This window comes from Thunnus thynnus, chromosome 9 (assembly GCF_963924715.1).
Source record: "Thunnus thynnus chromosome 9, fThuThy2.1, whole genome shotgun sequence".
Taxonomy (NCBI): Eukaryota; Metazoa; Chordata; class Actinopteri; order Scombriformes; family Scombridae; genus Thunnus; species Thunnus thynnus.
In genome coordinates, this window is record NC_089525.1 from 34,531,484 (window position 1) to 34,545,260 (window position 13,777).

The following is a 13,777-nucleotide window of genomic DNA, read 5'->3' on the forward strand; positions in this document are numbered from 1 at the left end:
TAGAGATGCAACATCACCGTTACATGCAACAATAAATACATACATGCTTATAAAAAACATCAATTAACACGGTCGACACTTAAAAGACAACAATAACAATGTCAACAACATGTTGCAAAGAAATAAAGAGAGAAATAATATAAATGATATTGTTTATTTATTTTGCTTACTGTATCTTGTCTAAGAATGACATCTTAAGCTTTTCTTTAAAACCTTTTTTGTAGATTCTTGAGATATAAGATATCCCCATTAACACACAAACCAGCTCATCTCAGGATTAACAGTCAATTATTATACACAAATTAGAAATTAATCACAAATCCTCCAGAGGTCAAAGCAAACTTGATATTTTTCTTTCTTCATACAAATAAATAGTAATTCTTAATAAACACAAATTCTCGTCTAATGACATCCTTAAATTATATATTTATCCATCCTGCACTTTCATACATTTAATTCCCAGAAGAACGGTATAAAAATATATTTCTGGTTTCTGCTCAGCAGTGATTTTATCCATCAGGCTGATAACAGAGTGAAGAACTTCATCCAGCAGGACTGTAGTCAGTGTCTCCATGACGACTGCTGGACGCTGCTGTGAAGCAGTTTTTATGTTTTTGTTTTTGTTTTGTTGTTGTTGTTTTTAATGAAGGATGTTTGTCATGTGCAGACTGTGTCTTGGATTGTTTAGTTTTTTTTCTTCTTCGTTTATTGCACACACTGCAAACCAGTTTCCATCTGGGATTATAACAAAGTTAATCTTAATTTCTACTTTCACCCACGGTTGCATTTTATTTCTTAGACCAGTTTTCATCATTTATCATTTTCTTATTGACATACCTGGTGCCTTCATTTCCCATGATGCACCTGACATCATCAAAAGGTTTTATACTGTTGTTTTTTTACACAGAGAACACCTGGAAACATACCTGCAGCTCATCTCTAAAGCTCTGCTCTGTTTCTCTGATGACTTCAGTGAAAGTAAACAGCAGTAAAACATCGTCAGTCAAATAAAAGAAAAGAGGAAAAGTGAGAGAGAAAGAAGCGGAGTGATGGACATGGTTTCAGGGATTAGATGGAGATAAAACTCTTCTGCGGAGGATTACAGAGATTACAGAGAAAACAGCTGCTCAGGAAGAATTAGGAGAAAACTACGAGTCTGATCTTTATTTAACCAAAATGTTTCATCAGGATGTTTTACAAAGAGGAAACAGGATGTATACAGTATATAGGACAAGATGGCTGAACCTGATGTGTTAATTATCCAATGAGAACAGGACACACTTACACATCACGTGATAATAATAATAATCATCATCATATTTATTATTAGCCATTATTGTTTTTTCTGTTTATTGTTTATTGTTTTTTGTTATGATTCATTCGTATTTAATGTATTTTTATGTAATAGTGGTTATTAATGTGACCGTGGTGCGCGTGTGTATTTACAGAAACTTGAACATGAACTTTTTTATAAAGTTATGGATTTTATTTTCCCTTTAAGATAACCGGAAGCAGTGTATGTTGTGCCGTTCTGTCGGTTTTATTGTGAAATGCCAGCCGGAAGCTGCAGTAGGGGTTATTCTGAGTAACTTCACATCACTTTTCAGCGCAGCAGCAGAGCGGAGTTTCTCCTCCCAGAGCTCCCAGTCCGACTCCACTGGCTCTGTGTCCCGGGACAGAAACCTGCAGACCGGACCGCACAGAACCCCCACAGACTGGACCAGAGACCCCCACAGACCGGATCCGAGACCGAAGAAGGATCAGAGACCAGAGACTGGGTCAGAGACCAGAGACCGGATCAGAGGTGAGACGCTTAAAGTCTGTTACTGGGATCAGATTTAATGTGGAGTCCTGCAGGAAGCGGCTCGTCCTGCTGTTTGTCTTCAGTCTCCGCGCTGTTTGTGTGTTTGTGTGTTTGTGTCAGTGACGCATATATTTTATATATGTTCTGTATGTATGAACGGACGGACTGTCAGTGACGCACAGAGGAAGTTTTGGCGCAAAGTGGAGCACAGACGCATCTTTGATGTGAATCAGAATGAGTCAAACTGAATGAATGCAGCAGAAACATGAATTATTCAGACACTGAAGGACTCAGAGAGGCAGAAACATCATTTAATGTTTTTTTATAAAACTCCTCCAGTATATTTGCCCAGTATAGCCCTTCAGTTCATACTGGTTATTAAAAGATCCTTCAAATGTGTTTTCAATGGAAGTGATGGAGGCTAAAATCCACAGTGTGTCCACACAGTCATTTAAAAGTCTGTGTGAAGCTTCTATTCAGCTTCAGCAGTCTGAGTTAGTCATATCAAGTGGATATCTGTCTTTTTAGCATCGGACAGTGTTTCCCTGTTGCAGTGGAAGTAAAGTAACAAAAAGAGGGACTTTGGCACTAAAAAGACTGTAATGTTGAAAGATATCTACTTGATTTGACTCATTTGGACGCTGAAGCTTCATATTAGCTTCAGATAAATTTTGAAATACATTTTTGTCCTCCATCACTTCCATTGTAAGGTCATTATGAAGGGATCTTCTAATGGTCAGTATGAACAGGAGGAAAAACAGCTTTAATGTTCATTTGATGACTGACTGCTGGTTTAAGACACACTTGAAGAACAGTGAACTTGTCCTTTAATGGTTTTTAATGGTTTTTAATGGTTTTTTGTGTCAGCAGCTTCAGTTTGAGGTTCAGATGTTGACATGTGAGTCTCTGCAGGTTTATTAAAAACATTTTAATATATTTTAAAAGACAACATATCAGACTGTCAGTGACAGAACGATAAAACTTATATTTATGAAGAAATATCACAACCTGAAGAACAAACTAAATGTTTTGTCAAGAAGACAAAAAGCATCATCAGAGACGACGGCTGTGTGACGCAGTTACAGCTGCAACAATTAGTCCATTAATTGATCACATGATTCTGATAATCATTTCATTGTTTAACTTTCCAAGAAAACTTCTGATGTTTCCGGTTCTCAAATGTGAGAATTTTCTGCTTTTCTTGTTCTGTTTCCTTTGGACTGTTGGTCGGTGATAACAAGACATTTGATGACGTCACCTTGTGCTCCAGCATATTGTGATGGATGTTTCACTGTTTCCTGATGATTTATAGATCAAACAATTAGTCAGTTAATTAAGAAAATAATCAGCGGATGAATCAATAGTAAAAATAAATGCTAGTTGCAGCTCTAGATGTATTGATACAAGTGAATAAAACGTTAGATACCATCACTCTGTTCACTATTTGTGCCGTATAAAAAGCTGGATGAGGGTCGTGTACGTTGGGATGAATGTGTGGAGGAACCCCGGGGGTTGAGACTCAGGGCGGGGGCACGTCTCCTCTCCGTGAGCTTTCTGCTTCATCATCCTCTCTGTGGTTCCTACAAGAGAAGAAGAGTCGACCCTGACACACATGTCTTTGATGGTGGGAGGAAACCGGAGCACGAACACGCAAAGCCACCGCAGAAAGGACAGTCAGGGTTCAAACCAAGTCTTTGACTTAAAGCTGGAAGGATTTGACATCGTAGTTCATCTCATGTTCCCAGAACACAGAAAAGAATCCCATAATCTCCCGACTCTGACTGGACTCTGTAAAGATTTATTTGCTGCAGACTGACGGCTGCTAACAGACAGTCCTGAGCAGAGAGGCTGCTTCTCTGTGGTTCTTCTGCTGTGTGTGACACATAAACCAGCTCTGATTGACCATAAATACCATAAATCATCATTAAACAGCTGTCAGCAGCCATTGAGCCATCGTTGGATGTTTACATTTTTCTAAATAAAAAGGACCAAAATTTTCTTTTCTTTGTTTGTTTAGTTTTCTCTGCTGATCCGTGACGCCGTGATCTGTTCTGTAGCACCAAACATGTTTTTAGTTATTTGTTCAAAGGAACACAATCTGAATGTTCGATCAGATCTGGCTGTTGCTCCTGAATGCACTTAGTGTAAGTCACGTTGCACAGATATCTGCAGTGTAGCTCCGCCTGCTGGGATCGGGTCCCGCAGGTGTCGCCGTCTGAGCGGCTCCGCAGCAGGTTGCAGGTTCAGTGCCTTGCTCAGAGGCACAGCTGGCAGCTGATGTGCTGTTTCAGCTTGGATTCATTCTGCTTCACGTTCTTACTGTTGAACTGAAACGTTTTCACAGTCAGCTGATTATAACAGCCGTTACATCACAGCTCACACACACACACACACACTCTTCATCCTGTGTGTGTGTGTGTGTTACCACTTCTTCTCCCGAACAGTAACAGGAAGTTGGACCAACATGTCTTCCTCTTCTGAAACTCCCAGACACAAACCGTGGTGATGTAATCACCGTCCGCTCTGTTTTTCCTCTGCAGCTCCGACATCAAATCACGTTACGTTACATAAAGCAGAATTCACACAGTTGAAGACTTCAGCTCCTCATCATCTTCCTCGGTGAAACTTCTTCTCTGTGAGCAGTTTACAGGCTGCAGGAAAACTGATTCACCACACTTGACCAACAGACTGCAGATGTTTGCATTTAAAGGGACACTTCACCCAAAAATGACCATGATGCTGCAGAGTTTAACAGGAGTTATTGAGAGATTAGCTGCTGCAGTGAGATCCAGATATGAAGGCTAACTCATAACAACCAATCCACACTCCTGCTTTATTTTTCTCCTCTGGCGAGTTTGTTGGAGCTTAATCTGCACAGACAGCTGTTATAATCACACACATCTGCTGCTGTGTATGTGTTTGAACTTATTAATGATATCTATATTGATTGATCAACTCATAATCTGCATCTGAGCTGCTGGTTTCACTACCGGCAGTGTCCTCTCACTCGCTACGGTGAGTGAGAAAATAACAACAATGAATCGATAAATACAAACACTGCTGATTCTTCCCGTGGACTCGACATGAACGTTGTCTTGGTTCAGTAAATTTCTGCCGTCCTCTCGGCTCCCCAGGAACGCAGGTCAGAGTCGGTTTGGACTGAACGGATAAAACGCGCTTATGTGCCGCTCACATCTCACTTCCCATCAACCACCTGCTGATCCTGTAGAACCCCCCAGAACACCTGAAGCTCCCAAACAAAGGTCTGGCCCACCGGTGCAGACATACAACACTAGTGCAGGTCAGCAGTCACTAGTTAACACTAATCAGAACGTTTCCAAAACAAACATGGTGTCTGTGGAGGAATGCTGTATTTACTGCACTGAAGAAAGACAAACAGAACACAGAAGATGTGCAACCTTTTAAAGGAAGACTTCCTGTCTGAATGAAGAGGAGACAAATGCTGCAGCCTGCATGTCTGACATGCTGACAGTGAAGCAGTTTGGCCCCTGAGGGCCTCGGGGGGTCTGTTATTGTTCCGCAGTGAGGACAGAAACCTTTAGTGAGGCAGCTTTTAGCTTTTCTGCTCCGAGCCGCTGGAACAGTCTGAGGATCTGAGAGCAGCTTTTGATGATTTTACTTTATTTTATTATATTCATGTTGTAAGATTGTAGCTTATATTTTATTTTAATATTATTAATATCATATTGATTTTATTTGTCTGTGCTTTTTTATGTTTTATATACTTTTTAATCAATTTTTTATTTCACTGTATTTTATTATCATTATAGCTTTTAATTCTATTTTATTACATTTTCATAATTTTTATTTTTTGTTTACATTAGTCTCACATTGTTCATATTTGATCTCTTTATTATGAGCTGTCCGTCATCTGTGAAGCACTTTAAACTGCACTAACCTGTATAAAAGGTTCTATACTAATAAAGTTTGATTGATTGATTGATTGATTGAAAGTTCAGCTGGAGCTTCTGGAAGTGATCAGCTGATTGTTTTAATGTTCAGAGTCTGTCACTTTTTCAAAAAGTCAATTTCAAACAAATTTAGTAAGTAATTTGTTCAACATGGCACAACCTGCTTGCTGCGACTGTCATCAGTAGATAAACGGCATAAAGACGGCCAGCGACATCCATCTGTCAGCGGTCAGAGAGTCTCATCATCCAGCACAGTCTTTATATTTCCTGTTTGGTGTCGTACAGCTGCGACTGCTCTGTGTGTGTGTGTGTTCAGACTGCTCTGTGTGTGTGTGTGTGTGTTCAGACTGCTGTGTGTGTGTGTGTGTGTGTTCAGACTGCTCTGTGTGTGTGTGTTCAGACTGCTCTGTGTGTGTGTGTTCAGACTGCTGTGTGTGTGTGTGTTCAGACTGCTCTGTGTGTGTGTGTGTGTGTGTTCAGACTGCTGTGTGTGTGTGTGTGTGTTCAGACTGCTCTGTGTGTGTGTGTGTGTTCAGACTGCTGTGTGTGTGTGTGTGTTCAGACTGCTGTGTGTGTGTGTGTGTTCAGACTGCTCTGTGTGTGTGTGTGTTCAGACTGCTGTGTGTGTGTGTGTGTGTGTGTTCAGACTGCTCTGTGTGTGTGTGTGTGTGTGTTCAGACTGCTCTGTGTGTGTGTGTGTGTGTTCAGACTGCTGTGTGTGTGTGTGTGTTCAGACTGCTCTGTGTGTGTGTGTGTTCAGACTGCTCTGTGTGTGTGTGTGTTCAGACTGCTGTGTGTGTGTGTGTGTTCAGACTGCTGTGTGTGTGTGTGTGTGTGTGTTCAGACTGCTCTGTGTATGTGTGTGTGTTCAGACTGCTGTGTGTGTGTGTGTGTGTGTTCAGACTGCTCTGTGTATGTGTGTGTGTTCAGACTGCTGTGTGTGTGTGTGTGTTCAGACTGCTCTGTGTGTGTGTGTGTGTGTTCAGACTGCTCTGTGTGTGTGTGTGTGTGTTTGTGTGTTCAGACTGCTCTGTGTGTGTGTGTGTTCAGACTGCTCTGTGTGTGTGTGTGTGTGTTTGTGTGTTCAGACTGCTCTGTATGTGTGTGTGTTCAGACTGCTCTGTGTGTGTGTGTGTGTTCAGACTGCTCTGTGTATGTGTGTGTGTTCAGACTGCTCTCTCTGTGTGTGTGTGTGTTCAGACTGCTCTGTGTGTGTGTGTGTTCAGACTGCTCTGTGTGTGTGTGGCCTTTGCTGTCTCTCCTGTGTGAAACCAGCTGCTGAGTCCTCAGGTGTGTTGTGGTTGTAGAGTAAAGCAGCTGCTTTTTACAAAGTAGGCAAACAGCCTGATCTTTGTTGATAAAATCCTTCCACACTCTGCTTCTCAGATGCTTCTCAGTCTTGACTATCTGCTCGCTGTGTCCTGTGACTGAGGTCGTCATGGCTGCTGGTGTTGTATTATATTGAACAGTGTTCCTAATATTTTGCCCTCATCATGTATGCTAATGGGGTGTATAATGCACTCCAGTACCCCACCACCCACTGCGACCTCAATAATAAACATCAAGTGATTGGATGTTTCTTGCTGAAATGCATCCTGGGAGTTGTAGTTAACGTCTCTCCTTCATTTTTTATGTCCACAGTTTTGTAGCTTTGACTTTTTATCAAAGAACCAGACGATTTCTAACACAGTTGTTCATCTTTTGTACCTTTTATCTAATATTTAAGAATCATGACAGCAGAGAATTGTTGTCTTTCACCTTCATGTCTCTGTTTCCAGTGCTCTCACTGCTCCCCACAGCTCCCAGTGTGTCCCAGTGTGTCCCAGTGTGTCTCAGTGTGTGGTTCCAGTCACAGCTCTGGAACAATCGACCTTCTGTGTGTCACAATAGAGCCTCACTGTTATTCTACTGCCTCGCTCGCCCACCCTCTCTCTCTCTCCCTCCTCCCTCTCTTTTACTTGTCCTTCCTCTTCCTCTACTCCCTCTCTTCTTCTGTACTTTTCTTCCTCTACTCCCGCTCTTCTTCTTTACTTTTCTTCCTCTACTCCCTCTCTTCTTCTTTACTTTTCTTCCTCTACTCCCTCTCTTCTTCTGTACTTTTCTTCCTCTACTCCCTCTCTTCTTCTTTACTTTTCTTCCTCTACTCCTGCTCTACTTTCTTTACTTCTTTCTTTTGTTTTTCCTCCCTTCAAACACTCTGCTGGTCAAACACACTTAAGTCACCTTTGTTGTTTGAGAAGCACATTGGCTTTGATTGACAGGCCTGTCAGCCTATCACGTTCATCCATACTGGTTGTCGGGTGTTTCCTGGTTTTCATGGAGGGTTCTGAAACCAGTGAGTGTGGAAGTGTTACAGTCCAATCAGCTGGCTGCCTGGACTAAACGGTGACATCAGTCAATTTAAAAACAACCAACTGTTTCACAGTTTAATGTAATAACTGAACTATCGGTATCCATGGAGATGGAAATCAAATTGATAATAAAAAAACGTACATTGACACCCGAGATCAGCTGATGTGACCGCCATCATGTTTATATATAATGTTTGATCTGATAGCAGCAATAAATAAAAGACACTGTGAGAGTGTGACAGGTCATTATACACACTGAAAATCACTGATCCAGTTTGGTTTAATATAACACCAACATAACGCTGGGTTAATGTTCCCCATAGAGCTACAACTATTAGTCAAATAATCAATTAATCGTTTGAGACATTTTTTAAGAAAAAAAGTCCAAATTCTCTGATTCCAGCTTTCGTCTCTGTGACAGTAAACTGAAGATCTTTGGCTTGTCAAGACATTTAAAGACGTCATCTTGGACTTTGATCAACATTTTTCACCATTTTCTGACATTTTAACGGAGAAAATCATTGACAGATTAATCCATAATGAAAATAATGGTTAGTTGCAGTTACCCAGAGAGCCTCTAAAGACAGTTTGAGTGTTATTTTTTATTATTTACCCAAACTAAAGCTAGTTATAATCTACTCTGCTCTTTTTAAACTTACATATGATGAGTTGTTATTGATTATTAATAACTTGTGTATCTTTTAAATGTCATATGCACAACATATCACACCACACTGATCCAGTGACGTTTAGTGTGTAGAGGAAGCTGCTCAGCTCACAATCAATCTTTTTTAAAGTTTCCACATGAAGTTGTTCCTTTTTTTTATTTGGGGTTAAACTCTCGGTCTGTTCAGATCAGAGAGAACCACATGGAGTCGGTCTGAACCGGAGCGTTTTTGTTCCCGTGAAGCTGAAGTGAAAACACAAACTGAGTTTTCACATCTGTATTTAACGTTTGCGTGACGGTAAAGTGGAAGTTTATTTCAGGACGAGAGACATTCAGTTCAGTTCAGGGTCAGTTCCCACACACTGAATCAGACAGAAACATAAACAAATCACAATGAAAACATCAAATATGGCTGAATATTAACCAGGATGTTGGTTATTTAAATAGAGAGAAAGATGAGAAGATGGAAAGAATTGCAGAGATGATGATGATGATGATGAGGGGAGAGACAGGATGGATGGATGGATGAGAGGAGGAAGGGTGTGTTGGGTGTTTGGGGAGAGGTGGGAAGGGCAGAGGAAACAAACAGGGAGTGTTCAGAAAGAGGACAGAGTTCAGCTCAACATGAAACCGCGAACAGACGAAACTCTGAGGAGGAGCTGAAACAAGACGTCCCGAGGCTGATGGGAAACGCAGTCTTTGTTTGGGAAAAAAAAAACAGAAATGCAGCAAATTTAAGTGGAGATGCTCTGAAGGAAGACGGTTCGGTGTGTGTGTGTGTGTGTTTCCTCAGCAGCAGTTTGAAGGACAGCTGTATCCTGTGTTTTGCTCTGCTGCAGATCGTCAGAGCTGATTACAGCATACAGATAAGAGGAGGAGGAGGAGGAGGAGGAAGGTGGTGGTGGTGTGGGGGGGGGGGGAACAGGCGTCAGCTCATTACAATAATCTCATTAAAAGAAAAGCCAGACACAAGTTTCATTAGGGACTGCAGTGCTACATGTTAGCAGAGGGAGGCCACACAGGTCATATGAAGCCAATCAGAGGCCTTCAGAGGGAGGAAGAGGAGGTGAACGTTATACTCGTCAGTGGAGATGTGGTCACTTTTAGGCACAAAAACATCATTTCAGTATCTCGTCTTCCAAGTGAGATTTATAGGTTGTTCTTGGATCTGATGTTTGCTGTTTTATGACTTTCCCTGACTTTGCTAGAAAGCTGAATGACTCGGCTGACTGACGGCGACGCATGTATTTATTTTGTTTGGATCAAAAACAGGAAAAAAAAAGTGTCGCAAAGTTTGGCTCCACGTGTATTTTTCTGTTGTTTTGATGACCTTCAGACCTTCTTCAAGATCAACAGTCATGAAGGACTGTTGATTGACATTGAATCTCCTTGGTGTGTGATACGTTTCCACTATATAAAGACCCTTCAGTTCTCTATCAGGTGTTCTGTTCAAACTTCTTTCTCGTGTGCGTAAGTCTATTGTTGTTAAGACTGGAAGTGAAGGATGTTGTTTTGTTGCTTGAGAAGCTCCTAATAGCATCCCATAAATAGTGATTATTATTATTATTATAATAGAGAAGTGTTGAATGGAAACGCCGCCAGTTATGATCAGAACTAGAGATGAAGACGATTAAATAATAATGTAGGAGAGAATATGTCATCAATTCTTAAAAAAGAAGGTAAACTCTCTGCTGCACGTGCTCATTCATCTCCAGACGTCCACCGCAGTCATCAGACCGCTGCTTTCTCCACTTCTACTGATATGATGCGAGCACTCAGCATTAAAGTTAATATCGTAACAGCCGCCCCTCCCTCTTTGATTCTTGTGGTTTTTCCGTTATCAGGAAGACCTCCTGTTTATAAAAACATGGAGCCTCCATAAAGAAAACACAGTAGAGTCAAACTGCTGTTTAATTTACAGACACAAACACATTTTACTTTCCTCTCTGATGCATTAATGCAGATTGTCACTGCAGACATTTTAATTTTGGTAATAAACCTTAGTTTTTTGCTCCAAAACAGAGCTGGAGTGGAAGATGTTAAAGTCGCCTCCAGTCAAAACCTGTTTATTCTTCTTCTCCTTCTTCTTCTTCTTCTTCTGCTTCTTCTTCTTCTTCTTCTTCTTCTTCTTCTTCTTCTTCTTCTTCTTCTTCTGCTTCTTCTTCTTCTTCTTCTCCTTCTTCTTCTGCTTCTTCTTCTTCTTCTTCTCCTTCTCCTTCTTCTCCTCCTCCTTCTTCTTCTTCTTCTCCTTCTCCGTCTTGACTGTGTGACATCACCACTAGTTTAGAGCCAATCGTGGACAAATCAAAACTTTTGTTGTTTTAAGGTGGAGTGACTCTTTTAAAGAAAGAGATGTTAGTTTGTGTTAAAATAAATTTGTTAAGGAGACCGTTGTCGTCATGGTTACAATACCAACCACATGGTTAAGGTCAGAGGTCGATGGGTAATGTGAGAATGAGACCCATCAGACTGTTATGGATGATCTGAGGAAACTTTCAATTAGAGCTGCAGCAATTAGTCAATTAATCAATTAGTCAATCAACAGAAAGTAAATTGACAACTATTTTTTATAATCAATTGATGGTTTTAGTTTTTGTTTATTCATGAATGACTGATATTTGTTGGTTGCAGCTTCTAAAATGTGAAGGTTTGAATCGTTTCTGTGTCATTAATGATGTTAAACTGAATTTCTTTGGATTTTCGACTGTCGATCACACAAAACAAGACATTCAAAGACGTCACCTCAGAAACGGCAACAATCAATTTTCACTATTTTCTGACTTTCATGTAGAAATGATGATGTGTTCTGTGAGGCTGGAAATGCTGTTGATGATTCCCATCAGCCCCAGCTGATAATTAGCAAAATGTTAGCATGCTAGCAGGCTAAACGAAGCTAAACAGCTCCAGTTTTTCTTCCATCTGTTCTTTCAGCCTCAGATTTTCTAACAAGGTTAAAACTACAGCAACACTTGTACAGTAGTGTACAAAACAACTTTATTGTTTGACCAGCGTGTTTCAGCAGCCACAACTTTTCTTCCAGCTCCAGTTTTTTTTTTTAAATCTTTCCTTCCAGCTCCAGTTTTTCCTCCATTTTTCTTTCTGATCTTCTTCCAGCTCCAGTTTTTCCTTCCAGCTCCGTCTCTTCTTCCCACTGCGTCTCTCTTTGCCCTGCTCTGTTTAAATCTGGAAGTAGGATGGGAGTGTCTGTATCCTCTGGGTCTGTTTCTGTCCTGCTGCTTTTCCTCGCCTCGTTCTTTATCTGCAGCCTTCACCGGCTTCCTGCCTCACTGGAAACCTCACATTCATTCTGGAGCGTTTCTTCCTCCTCTGTGGCCTTTTGCTCTTTCCTCTCAGATTAGACTCCTGGCTTCTCTCGGCTCACGTTTTTCAAGCTGCTCTATGTTTCGTCTCCTGTAGCTGCTCAGTTTGGATTCGAATGCGTTTTTTTTTTTTTTGAAGCAGCTGAAGTTCAAGAAGTGAAGTCACATGTGTTTCATAGCTTCATCTGTCCTGCTGCTTTATGATATTTTACAGTTTTAGGTCTTTGAAAACAATAAAAAAAAAAACAAAATTAAAGGATTTTGGACAAATTCTTTTGGTTTCAGATCATGTTTTTCTTTCCTGTGCAGAGGAATAATTTGGAAGTAATTTGTTGAGTCATCGTCGTCCCGTAAACTAACAACAGTGACTAAAGCTCATTTTCAGTGACGTTCTGTGTCCACAGCTGGTGTCCGTTTAGTCAAACTGTCCGTCAGCAGGTTTCCTCCTCGGTGTGATCACACTCAGAGACCCGTTAGAGGACGCGGTCTCAGTCTGGTGATCGACCTCGCTGTAACCCGACTACCGGGTGTGCTCCTGTAGCCGGGTGAGCTTTGCATGCTGGGATGAGTGAATGACACAGTTGCTAACAGCTAACTGGAGAATGAATCCAGGTCCTGGACTCGCTCAACGCAGTCCGTTGTATTTGGACCTCGTTCAGGAACTTCCTCCTGTGTTTACCTTCTGGCTCCCGCCACAGACACATCTGACCAATCAGAGAGGTGAACGCTCTCACCTGGTTTATACTGATGCATTTTGGGTCACTTTTGGATTTTTCTCTGTGTGAGAAACACTCGACCCGAGTGAAGAATGCGGCGTTCTCATTCAGCCCTCTGAAAGTTTAAATGATTTTATTGTTGTTGCTTTTATTTCTAAGTAAAAGATGATGAAACTGTAGACGGACGAGTGAAGCAGCTGATCTCAGATCAGAACAGAAGCAGCTGAAGTCTGGAGGAGGAAAAAGGTCGACAGGAGGAAGCTGCTGTGACTCACTTCCTCCTCCTCCTTTGTCTTCATGCTGGACGCTGACCCGAGTGTGTGTGTGTGTGTGTGTGTGTGTGTGTGTGTGTGTGTGTGTGTGTGTGTGTGTGTGTGTGTGTGTGTGTGTGTGGTTATTTTTACTCTGCGGTTACAGTTTGGTGTCGGTCAGATTTTTCAGTGTTTTTTTTTATTATTCTCTTCCTTTTTTTTCCTCGTTCTTTCTTTGTAACTCTCCGTCTTTTCCTCCAGCTGTTCCTTTAACAGATCAGCTGACTCACAAGAATCTTTTCTAGTCATTGATTATTATAGAAGTGGAAATATGTCAAACGGAGTTGTGCAGGGCGGTGAGGACCAGCAGGAGACTGGTGCTGCTTTATGTCTTCATCATGATGAAGATCAGGATCTGTTCCCTCGGCTTCCTCCTGTTGGTTTGTAGTTTTGTAAATGATTTTATCTCCAGTGTAACAATTCTGAAAACTCATTGATCTCCTGTTACACTCAGATGTTATGAGATGTTTGTTGGTTTAGTTGGTATTTTTTTCTTTAACTGACATAAAAATACTTTTTCGTGTCGTGTAGTTTTGTGTCAAACTACATATCAGAATATCAGGTTGTTTTCATAAAAACTGATAATGAGCACATTTCCTAGAAACCTTTCAAAATAAGAGTGAACAATTACACAATAGCTGCTTTTAGGAAATGATTGAAAAAACCTAATAATAGG

At 41.0% G+C, this 13,777-nt stretch overlaps 1 protein-coding gene across 1 annotated transcript in view; it reads left to right on the plus strand.

The window, feature by feature from the left end:
* The first annotated feature begins 1,600 nt into the window (after nt 1-1,600).
* Nucleotides 1,601-13,777, plus strand: part of arap3 (ArfGAP with RhoGAP domain, ankyrin repeat and PH domain 3) — a 56,524-nt gene continuing 44,347 nt past the window's right edge. Inside the window, exon 1 of the mRNA XM_067598253.1 lies at nt 1,601-1,804. The gene's annotated coding sequence lies outside the window, so the exon portion shown is untranslated. The remainder of the gene's footprint in view (nt 1,805-13,777) is intronic.